The following is a 23,252-nucleotide window of genomic DNA, read 5'->3' as shown; positions in this document are numbered from 1 at the left end:
TTTACCTTAGAAAGATGAAACAGGTGAATAAACACACAGCAGCCTATGGCCAGCAAAGGTTAAGCAAAGGACAAATATGAAAAAATATATATCATTAATAGTAGCAAAGGTAAAGTCTACTAACTTTGAGACATGTTTCAACATGAAAATAATTTTGTGAGAATATGTTTTGAAAAAGAGAAAAACAGAGTTCTAAAAAGGAAAAACAAATAGTGTAATTGGCATATAGAGGGTGAAGATTAGGAAAGGTTTTATATTTAATGGTTACTAGAAAAATTTGGATATCAGCAAAAAATGCCCTAGAACTATGGAGGATAATCATTTCCATGATAGAATTTACATAAAATTGTAAAATCTAGAGTACAGATGTTTTTCATAATATATTTAACTGAATAATTTATTTTATGAATCTGTCTAGTTGCATACTCTACCAAATAGCAAAATAAGACTAAGTAAACAGGTTATCTAGGAAACAGAATAGTAAAAGTAAAACCAAACTAAACAGCAGGGAGCCACATATAGATGGTACAGAAAGATGCTCAGATTACAGCTATACAGTCAGACTTGCAGTTAAGTGACACCATGAATACATGTAGTAAAGAGTATGTATCATTAGGATTCTTGAGGAAAGTGTAACTATCCAAGCCCATGACCACCATTACCTGCACTTTTTCTACAACAATCATCTTAATCTACTCTCTCTGGTTACTCAAGTATAATCATATATAAAACAATTCCATTTATGTAGTTTGCTTTTTCAGCTTTAGCTAATTTCTACTAATTTTTCAGGGCCCTAAATGAAGATTTAGCACTTTACATACTGTTTCAAATGCCACCATTATTGGACTTACAGTTCATAATCTGCATTCCAAGAAGTCAAGTTTGTTCACACATCATTAATAAGCCAAATTCAAAGAGAAAAAGTAAGAGAGTAAAACAGGGAAAAAAAGAGATTTCTTCAATCTGGCTTGTTGGAAATAGAGTCAAGTAGATCTAGTAGTGCCCTCAAGTTCATCTTTGGGTTCTTGATCTGGGGATAAGGTTTAAAGACAGTGAGATACATGCAAAACTATACAGTCAGGCCACCATGTGATTCCCTCACCACCATTGTCTCAGCCCTGTGTCTCTCCTGTTAGGTAAAATGAATGGTCTTGAAATCTTTCTATAAGAGAAAAATCTCCTCTCTGGGCTTCTCTTCCCCCTGTAGGGGATTACAGGAAAAATTATAATTTCTTGGTATCTATAGTTTTCAATAGTCTGGTAATCAAAGTGGGGAGTACATGCATTTCTCTGAAATATATAGAGAGATATATTCATTTATATTTGTATATATATTCATTTCTGAAGATAGGCAAGTAATATCACTTACCACCAACCCATCAATAATTTAGTGTACATAGAATCTGAATTTGAATTAGAATTTGGTGACATTTATATCTATTGTTTCTGTTGTTATGTCTATTTAAATACTATATAAAGTAGAGTAATGGATTTATTAGTTATAATTTTATTGTTTTGAAAACTTCATACATGATCATTGTATCCATATCACTCCAAATATTCCATCCTCCCCCCTAACTATGCTCACAATCTCTCCCAAATTCATTTCGTAATTATTATTAATACCTGTATATGTTTTTCTGTATGTGTGTATGTATCTATGTGTGTATGTATGTATGTATGTATGTATGTATATGTATGTATATGTTCAGGACTAACCACTTGGTTTTAAGCAACCTATGTTCCCTAGAGGAGACTGACTATTCCTCTTTCAGTAGCCACTGACAGCCTATAGCTACACATCCAGTGGTGAGATCACATAGAGCTTCCACATCCCATATTGGCATATCAACTGATGTTGTCATTATGCTGGTCTTGTTTAGGCGATACTATTTAGAGTTCATGGATATAGCTTCTCTATCATATATACAAGACAACATCTCATAGCAGATGTATGGGCTTCTGAATCATGTCATCTTCCCTCTCCTTCTTCTGTGATTTTCCCTGAGCCATTAGTGTATAGGTGTTACATTACAAATATATCAGTTGTGGTTGAGAAGCATGCAGTCACTAATTCGCTATATTTTGACCAATGGCTGTTTTATAATAGTCTATATCAGCCACAAAAAGAAGCTTCTTTGATGAGGGGATAAGAGCTACACTTATGGCCAGCACCTGACTGGACTAAGAGGTGAGTCTTTATCCTCATACCCAAACACCCCAGCCCCTAGGGCTACTGAAAGAGGAATAGTCAGTCTCCTCTAGGGAACATAGGTTGCTTAAAACCAAGTGGTTAGTCCTGAACATATACATACACATACATACATACATACATACATACATACATACATACATACATACACACATAGATACATACACACATACAGAAAAACATATACAGTCTTTATCCTCATACCCAAACACCCCAGCCCAGAGAGGAGATTTTTCTCTTATAGAAAGATTTCAAGACCATTCATTTTACCTAACAGGAGAGACACAGACAATGCTTGCACCAAGTGGAGAAAGAGATGGATAGACGCCAGTGCAAAAATACTGTCAACAACATAAAAAACAATATGGCTCCATCAGAACCTACATCAGCAAGACCTGAACATCCCAACACAGAAGAAACAGAAGACATCTACCATAAAAATGACTTTAAGAAGATATTAGAGATCTTAAAAGAGGAAATGAAAAATTCCCTTAAAGAAATCGAGGAAAAGTCAAACAAAAAATGGGAAGAAATCAGTAAATCCCTTGAAAGCCAAGAGAAAGCAATTAAACAAGTGACGGAAACAGTTCAAGATTTCAAGACTGAAATGGAGTCAATAAAGAAGACACAAACTGAGGTAATGCTGGAAGTGGAAAATCTGAGTAAACAAACAGGAACTACAGATGCAAGTATAACCAACAGAGTGCATGAGATGGAAGAGTGGACCTCTGGCAATGAAGATACAGTAGAAGAAATAGATTCATCAGTCAAAGAAAACACTAAAGCCAACAAAGTCAAGACCAAAAATGTCCAGGAAATTTGAGACACCATGAAAAGACCAAACCTATAATAATAGGGATAGAAGAAGGAGAAGAGTGCCAACTCAAGGGCACAGAAAATATATTCAACAAAATCATAGAAGAAAACTTTCCCAACCTAAAGAAGGAAATGCCTGTAAAAATACAGGAGGGTTACAGAACACCAAATTGACAGGATCCAAAAAAAAAGTCCCCTCACCACATAATAATCAAACCACTAAACATACAGAATAAAGAAAAAATATTAAGAGTTGCAAAGGAAAAAGGCCAAGTAACATATAAAGGCAGACCCATAAGAATAACACCTGACTTCTCAATGCAGACTCTAAAAGCCAGAAGGTCCTGGTCATACGTTATGCAGATACTAAAAGACCACGGATGGCAACCCAGACTATTATAACCAGCAAAACTGTCAATCAACATAGATGGAGTAAACAAAATATTCCATGATAAAACCAGATTTAAACAATATCTCTCCACAAATCCAGCCCTACAGAAAACACTTGAAGGAAAAATGCAACCTAAGAAAGTTAGATACACCCATGAAAACATAGGCAATAGATAGTCCCACACCAGCAAATACCAAAGAAGGGAAACATATAACACTATCACCAAAAAATAGCAGGAACTAACAATAACTGGTCACTAATATCCATGAATATCAATGGTCTCAATTCACCTATAAAAAGACACAGACTAACAGAATGGATACGAAAACAAGAGCCATCCATTTGCTACATACAAGAAACACACCTCACCTTCAAAGACAGACACCACCACAGAATAAAAGGCTGGGAAAAGACTTTCCAATCAATTGGATTTAAGAAACAAGCTGGTGTGGCTATCCTAATATCTAATAAAATAGACTTCAAACTAAAATCAATTGAAAGAGATTAGGAAGGACACTACATATTTATCACAGGAAAGTCCGACAAGATGAAGTCTCAATTCTGAATATTTATGCCTCAAATACAAAGGCACTGACATTTGTAAAAGAAACATTACTAAAGCTTAAATCACACATCAAACCCCATACACTAGTAGGGGGAGACTTCAACACCCCACTCTCACCAATGGACAGGTCTGTCAGACAGAAACTTAACAGAAAAATAAGGGAACTAACAGATATTATGACTCAAATAGACTTAGTAGATATCTATAGAATATTCCACCCTAACACAAAAGATATACCTTCTTTTCAGCACCCCATGGAACCTTCTCCAAAATCGACCACTTGCTTGGTCACAAAGCAAATCTCAACACATACAAAAAATTGAAATAACCACCTATGTCTTATCAGACCACCATGGCTTAAAGTTAGATGTCAACAACAACAAAAATTACAGAAAGCCTACAATCCCATGGAAACTGAATAATGCCCAACTGAATCACCAATGGGTCAAGGAAGAAATAAAGAAAGAAATTAAAGATTTCCTAGAATTCAATGAAAACAAATGTACAACATACCCAAACTTAACGGGACACCATGAAAGCAGTGCTAAGAGGGAAATTCATAGCTCTAGATGCCCACATAAAGAAGTTGGAGAAATCTCACACTAGTGACTTAACAGCACAACTGAAAGCTCTAGAACAAGAAGAAACAAACTCACCCAGGAGAAACAGATGCCAGGAAATAATCAAATTGAGGGCTGAAATCAATAAAATACAAAGAGAACAAATACACAAAGAGAACAATACAAAGAATCAATGAAACAAAGAGTTGGTTCTTTGAGAAAATCAACAAGATAGATATGCCCTTATTCAAATTAACCAATAAGCAGAGAGAGAACATCCAAATTAACAAAATCAGAAATGAAAAGGGGGACATAACAAAAGACAATGAGGAAATCCAGAGAATCATCAGGTCATACTTCAAAAACTGGTACTCCACAAAATTGGAAAATCTGAAAGAAATGGACGATTTTCTGGATAGGTACCCCATACCAAAGTTATCAAGACCAGGTAAACTATTTAAATAGACCAATGACCCCTAAGGAAATAGAAACTGTCATTAAAAGTCTCCCAACCAAAAAAAGCCAAGGACCAGATGGTTTCAGCACAGAATTCTACCAGATTTTCAAAGAAAAGCTAATACCAATACTCTTCAAATTGTTCCACACCACAGAAACAGAAGGAACATTACCAAATTCTTTTTAGGAGGCTACAGTTACACTGATACCCAAAGCACACAGAGATGCAACAAAGAAAGAGAATTACAGACCAATCTCCCTCATGAACATTGATGCAAAAATACTCAATAAAATACTGGCTAACTGAATCCAAGAACACATCAAAAAAATTATCCACCATGACCAACTAGGCTTCATCCCAGGGATGCAAGGATGGTTCAACATATGAAAATCTGTCAATGTAATACACCATATAAACAAACTGAAAGAAAAAAAACACATGATCATCTCATTGGATGCTTAAAAAGCCTTTGGCAAAATCTAATACCCCTTCAAGAAAAAGGTTCTAGAGAGATCAGGAATACAAGGAACATACCTAAACATAATAAAGGCAATTTACAGCAAGCTGACAGCCAACATCAAATTAAATGGAGAGAAACTCAAAATGATTCCACTAAAATCAGGAACAAGACAAAGCTGTCCACTCTCCCCATACTTACTTATTCAATATAGTATTTGAAATTCTAGCTAGAGCAATAACACAACATAAGGAGATCTAGAGGATACAAATTGTAAAGGAAGAAGTCAAACTTTCATTATTTGCAGACAATATGATACTATACATAAGTGACCCCAAAAATTCTACTAGGGAACTCCTACAGCTGATAAACTACAGTAAGGTGGCAGAATATAAGATTAACTCAAAAAAAAAAATCAGTACCCCTCCTATACAAATGAAAAAGGGGCTGAGAAAGAAATCAGAGAAACATCACCCTTTACAATAAACAAAAATAATATAAAATACCTTGGGGTAAGTCTAACTAAGGAAGTGAAAGACCTGTATGGTAAGAACTTTAAGTCTCTGAAGAAAGAAATTGAAGAAGATATCAGAAAATGGAAAGATCTCCCATGCTCATGGATAGGTAGAATCAACATGGTAAAAATGGCAATCTTACCAAAAGCAATATACAGATTCAATGCAATCCCCATCAAAATCCCAACACAATTCTTCACAGACTTAGAAAGAACAATATTTAACTCTATATGGAAAAACAAAAAACCTAGGATAGCTAAAAGAATCCTGTATAATAAAGCAACCTCTGGAGGCATCATGATCCCTGACCTCAAGCTCTACTATAGAGTTATAGTAATAAAAACAGCTTGGTACTGGCATAAAAACTGACATGTAGACCAATGGAATCGAATTGAAGAACGTGACATTAATCTACACACCTATAAACGTAAGATTTTCAACAAAGAAGCCAAAACTGTACCATGGAAAAAAGAAAGCATCTTCAACAAATGCTGCTGGAATAACTGGATGTCAACATGCAGAAGATTGCAAATAGATCCATATCTGTCACTATGCACAAAACTCAAGTCCAAGTGGATCAAAGACCTCAACATAAATCCAATTATACTGAACTTGGTAGAAGAGAAAGTAGGAAGTAGTCTGGAACAAAATGGCACAGGAGACCACTTCCTAAATATAACACCAGTAGCACAGACACTGAGAGAGACAATTAATAAATGGAACCTCCTGAAACTGAGAAGCTTTTGTAGAGTAAAGGACATGGTCAATAAGACCAAAAGACAGCCTACAGAATGTGAAAAGATCTTCACCAACCCCACATCTGACAGAGGGCTGATCTCCAAAATATATAAAGAACTCAAAAAGCTAGACATCAAAATACTGAACAATCCAATTAAAAAATGGTCTACAGAGCTTAACAGAGAATTCTCAACAGAAGAATCTCAAATAGCTGAAAGGCATTTAAGGAATTGCTCAACATCCTTAGTCATCAGGGAAATGCAAATCAAAACAATTCTGAGATAACATCTTACACCTGTCAGAATGGCTAAGATCAAAAACACTGAAGACAGCTTATGATGGAAAGGATATGGAGCAAGGGGAACACTTCTCCACTGTTGGTGGGAATGCAAATTTGTACAACCACTCTGGAAATCACTATGGCGGTTTCTCAGAAAACTGGGAATAAGTCTTCCTCAAGACCCAGTTATACCACTCTTGGGCATATACCCAATGAATGCTCAATCTTACCACAAGGACACATGCTCAACTATGTTCATAGCAGCATTATTTTTAATAGCAAGAACCTGGAGACAGCCTAGATGCCCCTCAACTGAAGAATGGATAAAGAAAATATGGTATATATACACAATAGAGTACTACTCAGCAGTAAAAAAAATGATATAAAATTTGCAAGCAAATGGATGGAACTTAAAAATATCATCTTGAGTGAGGTAACCCAGACTCAGAAGCACAAACATAGTATGTACTCACTCATAAGTGGATACTAAATGTGAGGGAAGGAATGGCCAGACTGCCACCCACAACTCCAGAGAGGCTAGCTAACAGGGAAAGACCCTAGGAGGGACACATGGATGACCCTGAGAAGGAGAAGTAGATGAGATCTACATGAGTGGACTGGGTGTGGTGGGTGGCAGAGGGTGAGGAATGGGGGATGAGAACATAGGGAAATGGGAGGGTAAAGCTGGAACAGGGACAAAGTGGGAGGGCAGGGAGGAAGATGAGGACATCATGGGAATAGGAAGAGGCAGGGTGCTGGGGAGACTGTCAGGAAACCACAAGGTTGAGCCCACCCTGGTTTGCTGGCAGTGGTCCAGAAGGTGCCTGGACTGGTCTACTCTAGTGACCAGCCTATCAAATAACCTAGCAGTCATCATAGAGCCTTTCTCCAGTGAATCATGGAGGCAGATACAGAGATCCACGGCCAGGCACCAGGCTGAGCTCCTGGAATCCAATTGATGAGAAAGAGGAGAGATACTGTAGGCAAGGGACATCGAGATCATGATGGGAGGATGTGCAGAGATGACCAGCCACACTAGAGGAAGCCCATGAACCATGGAATGGTGGCTGTAGAGCCCCCATGGGACTGTACTAGGCCCTCTGGATATGGAAGATGGTTGTTTGGCTCAAACTGCTTGGGGGACACCCAGGCAGGGGGATTGGGATCTGTCCCTGGTCTATGGGCAGGCTTTTGGAACCCGGTGCCTGTGTTTTGACACCTTGCACAGCCTTGGTGCAGTGGGAAGGGGCTTGAACCTGCCTAGGCTCAGTGCACTGGGCTCTGCTGACTCCCCATGGGACACCTTGATTTGGGGGATGTGGGGATGTGGGGTTGCTTGGGAAAGAGCGCTGGGGGATGCAAAGAGGGAAGAGGGGGGATCTGTGGATAGTATATGGAGCGAGTAGAAATTTTCTTAATAAAGAAAAATGAAAAAGGGCTACACTTATCTGTAAGGATAAATATTATGGATATACTCTGAAATCATGTTAGTTCAGGTAGTAGTCTTAGGTCTATGACATCTCTAGTCATAGGTAGCTATTTAGATTTCAAGCTCCTAGTAGAAACAGATGGCTGTTTTTCACCCAAGGCATCATTGGGGATATTTTGTCAGTCTTTTCATTGTTGTGGTTTATAAGCTGTACAGTTGGTTAGCATCGGTTTTCTACCTTGGTAGCTTATAGAGAACTTTCTGGTATTAGGAGAGCCAGTTCTCAGAGAGCAGACTTCCACATGAGTTCTACCTCAATTTTTAAGGTCCTGTGTCTTCAACAATAGGATCTTTCCTTCAAGTTTAATGAGGCAAAAATATACATTGTTTGGGGAATCTTTGACTCATCCAACCATCAATTCAAAGAAATATTTCTCCTGCATAGCACCAGCCTTATTGTTATGTAGTCTATAGTTCTTGGAGGAGGGAACATTATCAACCAAAGTTATAGAACTTCATTTAAATTATTTGTATATTTATATGCATACACTCATACATTTTATATGTGTTCTTTTAAGTAAACATAAACTAATGCTTCTCTCTGTCTTGTCAATCATCCTTGGTATTTTTTATCGTTCTTTCTTCTCTCTCCCTCAGTATTTGTTTCCTTGAATTATATCTTGTAATTTATATTTTTAGTCAATCATCAACTGTATCATCAGTTGTGAGGAAACTGTGGGAGACCAGATCCTACCTTTCACATCTTTTCTAGGGTTCTCATGAGGAGGAGAGAGGGATAATAAATATTAGGTAGAAAGAGAGACTTAGACCATGAGAAGAAACACAGAAACACAGGATAGCTTCGGAAGGGCCTGGCTCACTATCCAATGGCCTCGAAGATAGACTTGTTTGTTTGTTTGCTTGTTTGTTTGTTTGTTTATAACAAGCCAAGGGGAGAGGCAAAAGACTGCTGCCTTGAAGGATCAAAGCATATCATACAGCCAACTGAAGATCCTTCCAAACACTGGGTAAACATGCCCATGGTCAAATCATCTCCTTATGCAGCCCTGCTGGGAAAAACAAGCTCAGATTCTCTGACTCTGAGCAATTTGGGCCTCCACAAATTCACCCTTAATAATATGTCTCAAATGAGGTTACAGAGCTTAACTCCATGCAGCTCTGAATCAGGCTTCCACTAAGAGCTTGCAAGTAGTTAGAACAACCACAGCAATATTACTGCTTCCTTTGACTGCCACACATCCCAGTAAAAGAGTGGAGGGTGAAAAAGAATGGCCTTTTTGAATGGGTCTTAGATGACTACAGCAGTCTTAGCTGCATCAAGCCCTTTATTCAGTCAATAAATTCCTGATGCAACCACATCAAATAAATCAAGAGACTCCTGATGCAACTGCATCAAATCTAAAGACTCTTTAGCATCACCATTAACATTAATATGTTAATATAATTCTAGCATAAATACTACTGTATACAATTACAATTCTCTCAAACTTACATCTGAAAGTAAACTCTCACTAGAACTATTTATACTTTACAAACTTTAGCAAAGATTCAAAAGCAATCTCTTAATAGAACTATTTACACTTTCTACTAACAAAACATAGGATACATTAACACAAGTTAACATTAATCTACTCCAGGGCCAAGAAATTTTTTTTTTAATTAAAGAGACTGAGGAATATTAACTCTCCCTTTTCTTTATAATTTTTTAAGCTTAATCTTGAGCATGGGTAGAAAAAAAATTCCCTATTTTTACACAAAATAATAAACAGTTCCCTTATTAACACAACAGTTGGTGAGTCACCACCATTAAAGAAAGCATATATGTATACACAAAATAATTCCATTACAGTTGAAACACTACTGTCCAATCCATTTCTAAAGTCTGAAAAATTCAAAAAGACAGTTCTGGCACCAGTCTTAAAGTTTCTCTGAGCACTCGAAATCAGAGCCTGACTCATCAGCTGCCCTGAATTCCTTGTATATCAGTCTAAGTCATAACGACTCTAAAGCAAACAGCTCCAAATATGAGGAGTCCCATAACCAGAACTTTTTGCAGTTCCTCTGAATGCAACAATTCAGTTCAGTCTCTGAAACTTTCATTCTCAGCACTAGATTGTGCTTTACAGTCTATAGCCTTCCCTTAGGCAATTTTGCTCCTGGGCTAAAGCTATTAGCTACCACAATAGCTGGCTGGTGCAGAGTCCTCTCAAAAGAAACCTTCTTCCAGCCAGCAAACAGAAACTGCACAGCTTTTTTTTACAGTCTCAGTCCTGAGGCCCGAAGGCTCTAAACTGCCTTGCACTTCAGGAGCTCAAGGGAGAAATGCAGCTTCTAAGAGCTGCGGCTTCCTTGGGTCCCATCACCTGCTCCATTGGTGGGCCCATGTTCAACACCCCAGGTCCAGGAATTCCCTGTGTGCTGGCTTGTTTGCAGGGTTGAATGCTGACCTCAGGGTAGCTGCATGCTTCATCCTGCTGCTGGGAGCTCAGGCTGGCCTCCAGAGAGCCTCCCCTGCTCAGTAAGAAGTGTTGCTGCTGCATGCTGTTGCCAAGGACTCAGACACTGTACATTTCATTTCAGGGAGGTTTTCAAAACCTCTGCTGCTCTCTCCACACCAGGGCTTATCCCACTCAATTTTTTCCCATGGTCTTGCACTGCCTCTGCTGCAGTTCTGCTCTTGGGGATGCTGCCTGGCCATCACAGGCAGCTCACTGCTGCTTGCAGTAGTCAGGCCTACCTCAGTGTACCAGAATGCATACATGCAGACTCAATGTCACCTGCTCTCTGGCCCTCCTGGCGTGCACCCCATGGGCATTCCTTTTTCTAGAGACTTTGTGTCTTGGGCAGCCACCACAGTGCCTTACACACTTGCCCTCTAGCCACCCACTTGCCTCTCTGCCAGCACTATCCCAGGCACTCCTCACTTGACGCCAGTCTGGCTCCCAGTGACAGACCTGCTCCAGTCACTGGGGTCCAAAGTCTCTGCTGCACTCTCACCACCACTGCTGCTTCTCACCATGGCTTTTTCATGGCAGAAAGTATGCACACCCTTGCTGCTAGCTCTGTTTTCTCAGCATCTGCTGCCTCTGTGATGATGCCCCAAAGGCATCAACCCAGCTGCTCATGCTGCTACATTCTGAAACTGGCAGTCTCTGAAGCAGCTTCTCTTTCTCAGACTGCAAAGTCCACCGTGGCTGCTCAGGGCTGAATGCTGCTTAGTGTCCCTGAGGTCTCACTTGGGAAAATCTGCTCTTCTATAAATTACTTTATATTAAACCTTCACCATATCCCTAGACCTAGAGCTCACATTCTCCAAACTTCACCAAAACTTTTTTTACAACTTAGAGAGAAACAGAGAAACATAGACAGAGACAGACACAGAGAGATGCTTGCTGCAGTCTAATTTGAACTATTCTGCTTTATATTTACAGTTTTACTCCTGAAGAATAGAATATCACTGCCTCAACTTAATTTATTAATTCTTTACCAGGCCTGCCCCCTGCTCCATGTGGTGCTCCTTCTCTCCTATCTTTTGTACCTAATCCCCATGTTCTGGTACCATCTGTGGGGTGTTGTGATATTTTATTTTTTCACACCAATAAAGCTTATCTGGGGATCAGAGGAAAAAGTCATCTACTATATTAAACATAGCAGTCAAGCAGTAGTAGCACATGTCTTTAACCCTAGCATTCAGGAGGCAGAGATCCATCCAGACTTCTGTGAGTTCAAAGCCACACTGGGATCAGAGCCAAGTGTGGTGGTACATGCTTTTAATCCCAGTGCTAGTTAACCATAGAGGTCTGGAGGAGGTCTGGAAAGACAGACAGGAAGTGCTAGAGATGGGCAAAAAGAGGAAGTGATGAAGCTGGGTAGAGAAAGGAAGTAAGATGGCAGGGCATAGAAAGGTATATAGGCATGAGTATACAGGAAGCAGCACTTTTTCTTGAGGCTGAGGAGTTGGTAAGGTGAGATTTGCTGTGGCTTGTTCTATTCCTCTGATCTCTCAGTTTTCACCCCACTATCTGGCTCCAAGTTTTTTTTTTTTTATTAATAAAACCATTTAGCAATTCATCTTACATCTGGGGACTTTGGAAAACCAGCTCCTATGTTTTTCACCTTTTCTAGGGTTCTCAGGAAGAGGAGAAAGGAATAAGAAATATTAGGTAGAAGGAGAGACCTAGATGATGAGAAGAAAGACAGAATCATGGGATAGCTTTAAGAGGGCCTGGATCACTACCCAACAGTCTCAAAGATTTATTGAAAAGGCTTTTGATAGCATGCCAAGGGGAGAGGCCAAAGACATCCCCCTTGCAAGATCAAAGCACACAGTACAGCCAAGTGTAGACCCTTCCAAACACCTGGTAAACAACCCATGATCAAATTCATCCTCTTATGTAGTCCTGCTGGGTAAAACAAGCTCAGATTCTCTGACCCTGAGTAATTTGGGCCCCTACAATCAGAATTTTTAAAATAGTGATGTTTTGATTTTTTTTATTATTTCCATATCATTAGCTTAGTTTTCCAAAGGAAAAAGTGATAAAACTCCTTTGAATTCGTTTTTCTCATCTTTATGTCCTTAGATGTCCTTTGTGTCATGGATGTCTCTTTTGTTCCACTAGTGGCTAGTAGAATTATTTCCATTTGTTGCACTTGTACTTTTGGAAGTACTCCACATGATATTTTGGCATATACAATCCTCCATGAAGTCTTAAGTCTTCTTTTATATTATTTATAATAAGTTGTTTTGGTATGATTATTTCTCTATATGTGGGGGCACAAGGTTCCTGTGCTCACTGACTTGCACCATGGGAACTAGGAATGTTAAACACACAGGATTGTCTCTTTAAAAGGAAAAATATGTAATCTGACCTTTCCCCAAAAGCCTGGGAGAGTATGTGGTTTATAGACTCCTGATATCTGTGCTATTAGTGTGTCTGAGAACACACCAGATAGACTCCCAGACCTTGATCTTGTGCTCATTTTTCTCAGCCAATCTAAAGAACTTATCTTTATGAAAGATGTCACATACAGTCAATCTATAGAACCCATCATTATGGAAGACATACTTTACAAAGATTTTTGATGGAGCCATGACAGAAGCTTTATTGTACACACAGAATTGAGTTAATTATCACCAGGAAATGTTTTTCCAAATTGCGCAGTGCTTAAATATGCCAAAAATAAACTACTCTATGTCAAACTTAGGACATTTGAACCAACCATCTATTAAATAATGTAGGACCAAACTTCCTTCTTATCTCTCACAGATTAAGTCTGTTGACCTTGCCTGCAATTATGAATAGATACAATATTGTATTCCTAGATTCCCTTGTATTTTACATTCAATGTACAATCAAAAGAGTCTAAATTTAAAGAACATTGTTTTCTTTTAGGAAGAAAAGTTCATGTATAGAAACAAACCTGTGGATGCTACATACATTCTGTATGGAATGGATCTTACTGATTAATTGACCCATTTAAGTAGAAAGCAAATAAAAATATTTCTTTAAAGTCATAATTTTACTCTGATAATTATCTATGTATTCTTGTACCTAACCAACTTCCTTTAAGATGGTTATATTCTCTGGTGATGCACACCTATCATCACAGTACTCAGGAGGCAGAGACAAAGGGATCAAGAGTTTGAGGACAGCCTGGATTATTTTAACAAGACCCTTGTCTAACTTATAGACTATAACTTTGATATATTTATCAGATGTCATGTTTCTAAGATCTTTCATTAATCTGTTGGTGTTGGTTTGGTGTCTGTATTTGACAAAGTATTACTTCTTCAAGTATTTTCAGGATGGTTTCAACAAAGAAAGACTCAATAATTTTAATGAGCCTATTAAGTATTTTTACTTGGCAGGATCAGTGTGTGGTCTTGTTGGTGAACTCCTTCAGAGAATATGTCTAGTGTCTTTGTGGGTAACATGTTTGGTTATGGATCAGTAGAACTAGTCTCATTGTTGTCTCTATAGGAACAAGTCTGGAACCTACATCTACTGGCACAAAATGAACTGCTTAGGTATGGATTATCCAGAGTCTGGGGAAGATGCTGCATCTAGCATGGGATAGCTGAGGGAAAAAAAAATCTACATACACTATGCTCTTATGTCCATTAACTTTATTCCTCTATGACAAAATTTTATCTACACAGCTACAACTCCATCAGGCATTCAAGGCAGTAATAAATCTAGATACACCAAGCTCTTTATCCATTTACTTTATTTCTCTGGGATGAAATCTTGTCTACAAAGCTTCAGTTCCATCCTGACACTCAGTTCCTCTTTGTCCCCTTGTACTGCCATCTCATAGTCCTGCTAACAACTAAGTTCTTATGCTTCCAGCCTCATCTTCGTCCTCCATTTCTTTGCCCTCCACCTCTACTTGCTCTCTACTCCTGGCTCTGATGAACACTACAAGAGTTCTGCCTCACCATTTACGAAACCTCTGTGTTCTTCCCTTCTCCCTAGCCATGCCATTCTCTCTGCCTCTACAGAAAATGCCTGTTCCTTCTTCCCTTGGCCATGCAGTTGTCTGCCTCCTTAGCAATTTTGCTCTACCCTACCTTCCACCTTGATATGTAAAAACCTCTTTTGTTCTCAGTCAGTTGCTCTGGAGAGCCATTAGGCTTCAAGGCAAGGGGATGGTCTGAGCTTCATTAGCACAAGAAACAAAGCTATTTGTCTCCTGCCACCTTGTCTTTGCCTACAGGACCTTATCCAAATACTGGCTCTCAGGGAAGTTCACACACACACACATTCTATGGGAATTGTGAGCACAAGAAATTCACAAGGCACAGCTGAATATTAAGCTATGTAACACCAAAAAGTCCATGCTAGATGGCTTTCCACTTGACTGACCCTTGGCCTGGTCAAGGTATAGCTTATATATAGCTGGACTCCTTGTAACATATTCTTGTGGTTCACCAAGCATAGGCAAACTCTAGTACCTAGACTGTGTATAAGAGTTTTGGAGGCTAGATCCATGGGTCCCATGTTTCCAAAGGCTAATATGGAAAAGGCTTAGAACCTGGGACTATTAGGGATGGCACAAAACATGTAGTTGCATGGGTAGATCTGGTATTTAAACTTGTGTGGAGAGTGGGGATAATACTGGAAACATGAACCCCTAAGTTCATTTTCCTGAATTTATTAGACTGATCTGACCATGGCGAAGCCTAAACCTGGGTCTGTGGTAGTCATCTTGAAGACTTAGTCACTAAGCATAAGCTTGAAATTTTAGAATTCATTGAGGCTTACTAGCTCTAAGTTCTACAGCAAAGATGTTTACTTTGCTTGCCTATTACACAACATATCTCTCTTAATGGGGCTTTGTTTACTTTAATTTGGGACTATCTTGTCCCCCTCTGACCATGTGATTAATAAAACATTACCACAGAAATTTGTGTTGATATAATTTTGACTTGCTTTTGATTCTATTTTGAAAATATATATCCCTATGTTTCCTTGAACTCATTCTTTTATCATGTCAGTGCTGAAATTTTGGACATGCCATAAGCTTCAACACTAGGCCCAGCTCACCAAGGTCATTAATTGAAAACAGTCAGAACACTACATCATTTAATAAATGAAATTTACATTCCACTTTAAACAAAATATCTTTATGGTTAACTATTCTTTGCATATTTATTAAAATACTAATTTTATGGACTTTCCTCTGTTGTTCTGACAGCTGGCTTGAGAGTCTGTCAAGGATACATGTTCAATTTGCTATTGTCTTTCTGTTTCTCCTAATGTACCAACAGTGATCAAAATTATTTACTTTGATTATACTAATTTTAGTACATTTTTTTCTGTCATTCATACTTGTTAATTTTTATCAAAGCCATGTGCACTGCCTACAATCAGAAGAATGTGCTTCAATTTTCAGTGTGGGCACTGAAAAGCCATGCCTTACTATATTAAGTATTTTCCACACATTTTATTAATTGGATTTTACTAAGTAGTGAGATTCTTTATGAATAAAAGTATATTATCAATAAAGGCCATAGCTATATGAATAGTTCCCTGTTATTATCCTACGAAACAAAATGTTCATAATTTATAAATATTCAGTTAAGGTTTTAGGAATCTCAGATTTCAACTACCAAAGACATAAAGTAAATAGGTTTTTTCATTACAGTGAACATAAAGGTGAGTTAAGAAAAGTGATTCACTATGGTAATGTATAGTAGAACAGGCCCATAGGGTCAAGGAAATTGGCTCAGACCAGTTGCCAAGGCATGCCCATAATGTACTCCTTATGAGCCAACCTGGCCTGAGGGCCTAATAACAGGAGCTGTCATAGATCCTGGACACTGTCAGAGTTCATGATCATGCAGAGTTTGCCTGAGGGCCTAGCAACCAGTGCTGTCAGAGTTCTTGGTCATTGTCAGTGTTCCTGATCTATGTCACAGTTCCTAGTTATGTTCATCCATTGGGTGATGACCATACAATGCCACCACACAATGCTGGGAGAAGGGTACATAAGCCTTCCCCATTATTACATAAATGAGTTTGTTGTTTTTCTTCAACTGACTCCTGGTGTCTGTCCTGTTGATGCCTTGCCTTGTCACCCCCTCCCACTTGGGAGCTCTGAGGATCCATAAATGTCTGGTGCTGAACGTAGCACTTCCACTAATTTCTCTCTCCCAACACAGGTTCTGATTGTCTTCCTCCTTTCACTTTTGGTGATTGACAGCATCCTCAGGATGTTGTGTTTCAGTGAAAAGGCGTCTCAGTGTTGTGTTCTTTTGGTGCCTTTGGCAAGTAAGCATTGAGACCCCCATTTCTTTCCTTCTTTTGTGTTGTCTGTCATGTTTATCTGCTCATCCCATTAGGAAGGCACTTTTTTTTTTTGGTTTCAGTTTACCCAGCTCCTCCACATAATGATTGACCCCCCCCCCACAGGAGGTGGAGCCAAGACTTGGCTCCTGAACATGGTCCCTCCTTTGGAAACACCATGTGGACATACGGTCATGGCCTAAAAAAACACAGAAGTCCCCCACTAACCACAAGACATAAGAGTTCAATAAAAATTTCCACCCCTGTTGACTGTTATCTTCTCTCTGACTGTTGGTTGCTTACCATTTCCCTCTAAAAGATGGGTAATCTTTTCATCACCCTCCACCTCTTCCATCCCAGATAACTTTGCAATATCCGATGAGGAGGAGGCAGACAGTTTGGGCCCCAAGAAGTCTGTCCAGGAGAATGTAGCTGTCAGTGTGGGTCCACCAAATCTGTCAAGGAGAATGTAGCTGACAGTTCGAGTCCCACCAAATCTGTCAAAGAGAATGCAGCTGTCAGTAAGTCATGGGCTACTACCTCCTCTGTTCTACCACCACCACTGGCAGCTACCCCTCTTGGGGATAACATATTTGGTATTCCCAAGAAACAGGGATGGTACAACTTCCTGCAGAATCTTCATGTTGAGAAGAACAGCAGAGCTCTTAAGGAGCTGTTGACAAGGACTATCTCACCTGAGGCTAGGAAAAAATCCTGATCTAGCCTTAACAGACATCCTTTTCCATATGAACTTTCTCAGTTTTGATGACAAGGGGCTCAGCCCAGCCTATGAGCACTGGATGTCTCTGATTAGGGACACACCCTTGCCCCTGGTAAGATGCAGAGATCCTATCTCCTTCCTCTGGCAGCTGCCACCCACCCTGCTAACCTGTGGGAGAGGGTATGCTTGTGTTTTTCTTCAGAGTGCCACTATGCCAATATGGGTCCCATCAAGAGATGTGTGCTTGGCCACAGATCAGCTTCTTTCCACCAAGGAGAAAATCACCCAGGATGGGTAATGTATGTATTCCCCTTTTTTGCTCTCATTGCCCCTCTAAAGGCTGAAGACTTGTGGATATTTGATTTTCTCCATTTTGTATGATGCCTTTTGAGATGAGGAACATTAGTTCAGCAGGCTGGGAGCTAGCTAAATATATTAAAGGCCCATAGTCAGCTAAGTTTCTATATTATCCATTACAGATAACGCATGAAATTTTCCAATTAAATCAAACAAGAGCAGAGGTTATGGCCTTTGACTGTTTATTTTTTTATAAGGTTTGGCATGATATAAAGAGGTTGTTTGATCCCTCCTGGATTTCACTTATGTATTGAATGGCGGGGTAGTGCTTTTAATCTTTCTCCTTTTTAAGTGTCTCTTACAAGTACATTCAGCAACAACAACAGACAACCACTAAGGAGACTTTATAGGTGTTAATGGCTCTTAGATATCCAACTCATATCCCTCTAAAGGAGGTTATGCAAGCTTGGCCTTCTGAAATTCAAAAGGCCTGACACTCCCCACCCAGGGAAAGACGCTGTACAAGGGTTAGTAGTCAAAGATGGGTAAGAGCTTGTTTGACAAGCCAACCTAAGACAAACACAGTCCAGTTGCTGAGCCCTCCTGAGGCTGGGTCAACAAGGCCAGAGCAAAGAACTCCGACTCCTGCTGAGTGCCCATGTAATAAAATAAAAGGGTGGATATGTAGTAGGACAGACCCATAGGGTAGAGGGAACTGGTTCAGACCAGTTACCAAGGGATGCATAAATTGTACTCTTTATGAACCAACCTGGAGTCTGCCTGAAGGCCTAACAACAGGTCCTGTCAGACTTCTTAATTGATGTCAAAGTTGCTGATCATCAATAAGGAATGACACACAGACTGGGTGCTGGGAGGAAGGTATATAAGGCCTTATTGAATAAATGAGTTCATTATTTGCCTTCAACAGATTCCTGGTATCTGTGACATTGATGCTGTGCCTTCTCACCCCTTCACCTGAGGGAGCCATTAGAATCCAAGCAGTAGTCTGCAAGTACTCAGTCCTTTTACCTATATCCTGCTTCCTAAATTCCCATTAGCCCCAATCAATGCCCATCAAATTATGAAGCCATCAAAGAATTAATCTTGATGAAGTGCCTACCATCACTATTTTTTCATTTCCCCAAACTTCTGCTTTTGAATACTCCTGCCCTGAGGACCAAGTATTCAACACATAAGTGTTAAAGAAATTATTTTAGATATAAGCTGAAAAAGAGAAGAAATTATATACAAAGAAGGAAAAAAGAGAGAGAGATAAGCATTCAGGCTCACAAGACAGCTCAGTAGATAAAGAATTTGCTAGCCAATTTGAGGACCTGAGTTCAAATTCTCAGGACTCATGTAAAAACCTGGCATGGAAATACATGTCTAATATCCTCAGTGTTTCTGAGGAGAGATAGTAGGCATCAACAGGAGAATACTGGAGGCATATAGGCTATCTCTCTGGAAGTACACAGTGGTGAACAGTAAAGATATCTTCTCTCAAAGAAGATTGAAGGCAATGACAAATAGCTGAAGTTGTCCTCTGCCCACTGTGGTATACAAGTACTAACACACACACAGACACACATACACACTATTCACACAAACATACAAAAGGAGCTAAAAACAGAGAGTGCTCAGCACTCAGGAGGTAAAGTCAAGAGTCTTTAATCCAAAACTACCCTATGCTAAATAATTTAGCATAGTGTTTGAGGTCATCCTTAACCATATAGTGAGATACTGTCTAAAAAAAAAAATAAGCCAATCAACCAACCAATAGGGATCAAAATAAAACAAATAAAAATTAAATTTATTGTTAGTTTACGTGATTTGCAAATCTACACTTTTCAAATAACTTGAATGAACTTATTTTGATTTTGTAATCCATTTGTGAGATCCCTAAGTACTAGCTGTGGTCATGAAAATGAACTAAAATACTACAAGAATTCTGGTATACAGTATATATTCTGAACAGGAGAGATATGGCCTCCATTAAAACAGAAATTGATCACTTAAAAAAATAAAAACAATAAAAAAATCAAAATAAACTTTAAAGAAAACACTAAGGCAAAAAATTAAAAATAACTATCCCACCACGCACATGCACATGCACACAGACACAAACACACACACACACACACACACACACTGAGTCACACAAAAGTACAGTAGATCTTGTGTTGGCCAACTAATTTTGGGCTTGGGGCCTTCTCTGCAGTGTGATTGATATACCTAGTGACACTCCATTTAAGAAAGCCAAGTTTCCCTTTTCCAGCATTTACCAATTACAAATAGCTTTTCAGTTGGGTATGGGACTTTGTGCTCACTCTCCCCTCGAAGTGTTTGGATTTTGTCTAATTTGAAAGTGTACAATCCTTGTGCATTCTGCCACAGTCTCTCTGGGAGTTTGTATGTGTATCAGTCCTGGTGTGATCGGATAGTGCTGTTTCCTTAAGGTTGTCCACCACTTCTAGCTCTTAACATCTTTCTGCATCCTTTCCTCAGTGTATCTCTGAGTACTGAGGGAAGGTATTTGATAAAGATATTCTATTTAGACCTGTCAACTGATGAATAACCTTTTAAAAATAAGGTATATATACACAACCAAATATTATTCATCAGTAAAGAAAAACAAAATTATAAAATTTACAAGTAAATAGGTAGAACCAGGAGCATATATCCTGAGTGAAGTATCCCAGACACAAGACATAAAACAACAAATATTGAATGTTTTCTCACACGTGGGTGTTAGCTTTTAAATATGAGGTATGTAAGCCGGGCGGTGGTGGCGCACGCCTTTAATCCCAGCACTCGGGAGGCAGAGCCAGGCGGATCTCTGTGAGTTCGAGGCCAGCCTGGGCTACCGAGTGAGTTCCAGGAGAGGCGCAAAGCTACACAGAGAAACCCTGTCTCGAAAAACCAAAAAAAAAAAAAAAAAAAAAAAAAATGTGGTATGTGTCCTTCAATCTGAATAATCATATAAGTTTTGTAGCTATTAATGGATAAGTGGGAAGGTAGGGGATCTTCTCAAAAAGGGAAAATAGAATATATAATTATAAGGAGATAAACGGGGAATTGGACTTGGAGGATTAAATGGGGAAAAGGAGGAGAGAGCAGGGTAAAGGAGGGAATATGTGAAGAGATAACCAATGCCAAAGATCTTTTGAAAAGCCATATGAAAACCTACTACCATAGACACTTCCTAAAATATAAACACATATAAAATGGTGCTGTGGGATGTTCTGTATGGCAAATGTGTTGCTGATTAGTCAATAAATAAATCACTGATTGGCCATTGGCTAGGCAGGAAGTGTAGGCAGGACAAGGAGGAGAATAAAGCTGGGAAGTGGAAGACTGAGTCAGAGAGACCCTGCCAGCCGCCAGGATGACAAACAGCATGTGAAGATGCCAGTAAGCCACAGCCATGTGGCAAGGTATAGATTTATAGAAATGGGTTAATTTAAGCTGTAAGAACAGTTAGCAAGAAGCCTGCCACGGCCATACAGTTTGTAACCAATATATCTCTGTGTTTACTTGGTCGGGTTTGAGCGGCTGTGGGACTGGCAGGTGAGAGAGATTTGTCCTGACTGTGGGCCAGGCAGGAAAACTCAAGCTACAAAATGGTTTAAATAAAGTCATCGTATAATTGGCAAGATAATGCCTGAAGTAGACATCTTATGCTATCAAGAAAATACTCCAATTCTAGGAATAGATGATATTTTGTTGAGTAATTGATTGACTAATTGATTAATTATTATTAATTGATTGATATAAATATATTATTTTAGCTTACTATTACATAAATAACATAATCTATTATTTATGAGGTATTAATCTATATGGTTACAAAGCACTTTCTATATTTCAAACACTGAACTAAAACATAATTTTAAATGTAGACATATTAAAGTTAAAATTTTGTTTTGGCAAGGATTCTCCTTGTTCTCCATTATTTAACCATTGCTTCTTACCATTGACATAGCTAGGCCACTAAGCTCAACATGTTTTTCAGATGCTCTGTCAATTTCCTGTAACTGCTTATTTATCATTTGCTCAAATACAAAGCAGTATTGCACATGACTTTCTATATTACACTCTTTATTTCCTCTTTTTTCCTTCATTCTCTTGACTGTATTCAGGCCATTAGTGAAAAAAGTAACATTTTAAACTCTGTAATTAAGATAATTTGATGCTGACTATGGACTATGCAGGTAGCTCTTTAGGTTTTTAAAAATTTATTTTTTTTATATTTTTGACCATGATAAATCAATTTTACCTCACTTAAACCATTGAATTCTCAGGTAAAGTGTTGTTATTGTTTATTATTTCACAGAAACTTACGCTGTATCCTAAGACACACACACACACACACTGTAAGCTATACTAGGTTCTATTTTTTTATATGTATAACCCAGTACAGTGCTTGAGAAAAGCCTTATAACTAAAGGCAAATACTCAGGTTTGAATAGTGGTGAAAGCCAATCTGAGAATCCAAATTTATGAGTAGAAGTTGATTTGATGAGTAGATGTTAGAAAAGCATGGTATGCAGAGCTCCTATAATGTAGACAATAAGAAATATATTATAAATATATGAAGCTCCAGTATGATTAGAAATGAAAATAAAGTATCAATCAGGTGAAAAATAAGGCTGGGGACAGGTCACATATTTCTTCTAAAAGGTTTTGTATTTATACAGCAGGCAGAGGAAAGTCTTGATGACACTGCCATATGCAAAGCCCTGTCCAGCTTTATAACATTGCTTGGACCAATATGGAATTATAAAAACCTGTTAGGAAACTATGTCAGATATGGAAGTACCAAAATAAAATCTAAAATAAAACTGATAAACAAAAGCAAAGGGAAAGTATAATAAAAATTAACACACCACTATAATATCAGATTTTATATGAAAAATCACACTTGAAAGATATGAGTATTTTAAAATACTAGTAAAACACAGACACACACATATACACACAAAAAAAAATCAAACAACACACACA

The sequence above is a fragment of the Peromyscus californicus genome, unplaced genomic scaffold (genome assembly GCF_007827085.1).
Source record: "Peromyscus californicus insignis strain IS unplaced genomic scaffold, ASM782708v3 Scaffold_1__1_contigs__length_55948999, whole genome shotgun sequence".
Taxonomy (NCBI): Eukaryota; Metazoa; Chordata; class Mammalia; order Rodentia; family Cricetidae; genus Peromyscus; species Peromyscus californicus.
The sequence above is the reverse complement of the archived record's forward strand: the minus strand, read 5'-3'. Positions refer to the sequence as shown.